Here is a 1928-nt window from a genome sequence, read left to right as displayed (position 1 = left end):
CGACTTCACGGCACATGACAGCAAGAACCTTTGCACAGACTATTCCTGTGAAAATTAAGGTTTTGCATCAGATTGACTTGGCCAGGATTCCCAGTGGTTTGGCAGTTGAGATGGTGAAATCTAGTACAGGCACAGTTAGCTCTATGATGATTGGCTATAAGTAGTCAATCAACTGAAAGGATGTTTCCTTGGAGGTGTGGCCTGTTCCTAATACGATGGACATGCAGGTAAAACTTGCTCTGTTTTTCTGCTGGGGACATGAGACTCTAAAATTGTGAGCTATTTCCTTGATATAAACTTCTCTTGATTTATATATATATACATAAGTTTCACTGATTTGCTTCTCTAGAGAACCCAGCCCAAGACAATTCTCCTTCTTTCCTGCTCTTTTCTTAGATGGCCACATGTTCTCACCTACTTCCAGTATACGCTGAAATGTCACCTCTTAAAAATCCTGTTTTAATTGCTCTCTTTAAGTATTGCATCCTGAAGCCTACTCCTACCCTGGGCTACTGTAACATTTTCTTAAGTGTTTAGTCCCTTTCTAACATATACTGTTGTTGTATGCTGTCAAGTTGCTTCTGAATCATAGCGACCCTTTATAGGGTTTCCAAGGAGTGGCTGGTGAGTTTGAACCACTGACCTTATGGTTTGCAGTCCAGTACTTATAACTTGTTTATTTTATCCGTTGTTTGTTTTCTATTTGTTCCTGAAAATAATAGAAGGTAAATTCCCTGAGAACAGGGCTCTTTGTTGTTGTTGTTGTTGTTCTTTAAACTGAACCATTCCATGTACCTAAATCAGCATCTAGAATATAGAAGGTACCCCCTATGTAGTATTGAATGGGTGAGCCCTGGCACTGGACTGCTAAACACAAAACAGTCTGCAGGTTCAAACTCACTAACATCTTTATGGGAGAAACATCACACTTTCTGCTGTCGTAAAAATTCATAGTCTCAGAAGCCCTATGTTGGGTCATTGTAAGTCAGAAATCAACACCATGGCAGTAGGATACCTATAAACGGAGACTTGGTGGCACTGTGAGTTAGGCATTGGGTTACTAACCATAAGGTAGGCAGTTCAAATCCATCAGCTTCTCTGAGGGGGAAAGACGAGGCAGTCTGCTCCCATAAAGATATACTCTCCGAAACACTGTCTGTCTGGTTGCTGTGAGTTGGCATAGACTTGACAGCAGTGAATTTGGGTTTTATACAAAAAGAACACAAATACATGCCATGAACCAAGGGTTACTGATGCTCATTCTGTCAATCTTTTTTGTTTTTACTTTTCTTCTTTTCAGGCACTCAGCCTGTGTACTAGGTGCTGTTATGAGTCTTTTCTATGCATGATCTTGCTTAAATCCTTGGAACAGCAATAAGAAAATATTAGCTATTATTATTTACATTTCCAGATGAGGAAACTCCGGTCCAGAAAAGTTTAGCTCTTGCCCCAGCTAGTAAGATACAGAAGGTAAAATCACAAATCCATTTGACCCCTAAATTTCAACTTTTAACTATGAGGTTCTGTAACCTTGTCAGTGGGTGACATTGCTCTGGGTTTAGTCAATTATGGTGATTTCTTTATTAATTCATCAGTCAACAAATTGAACTCAACAAATTCGTACAACAAACAGTGCACTGACTATGTGGTTCTTCAGATGTATTAATGAACAAAACAAAGACTCTTGCCCTATGTACTGGTTAGGGTTTTGTGTTAACTTGACTAGGCCAGGATTTCCAGAGGCTTAGCAGTGGATGTGCTTGTTTCCATGGTGATGAAACCTAATATACGCATAATTAGCTCTATGTTGAGTGGTTATGAGCAGCCAATCAATTGCTTCTTTGGGGGGTATAGCCTGCTCCCATTATAATGAACATGTGGGAGGGACTCTCTCTTCCACTGGAGACCTGGAACTCTACAATTATAAG

General features: G+C 40.0%; 1 pseudogene; it reads left to right on the top strand.

Annotated features, from left to right (window-relative positions):
* Window positions 1-215: 215 nt before the first annotated feature.
* Window positions 216-1928, top strand: part of LOC102826330 — a 35267-nt pseudogene continuing 33554 nt past the window's right edge.

The sequence above is a fragment of the Chrysochloris asiatica genome, unplaced genomic scaffold (assembly GCF_000296735.1).
Source record: "Chrysochloris asiatica unplaced genomic scaffold, ChrAsi1.0 scaffold00030, whole genome shotgun sequence".
NCBI lineage: Eukaryota > Metazoa > Chordata > Mammalia > Afrosoricida > Chrysochloridae > Chrysochloris > Chrysochloris asiatica.
The sequence above is the reverse complement of the archived record's forward strand: the minus strand, read 5'-3'. Positions and strand labels throughout refer to the sequence as shown.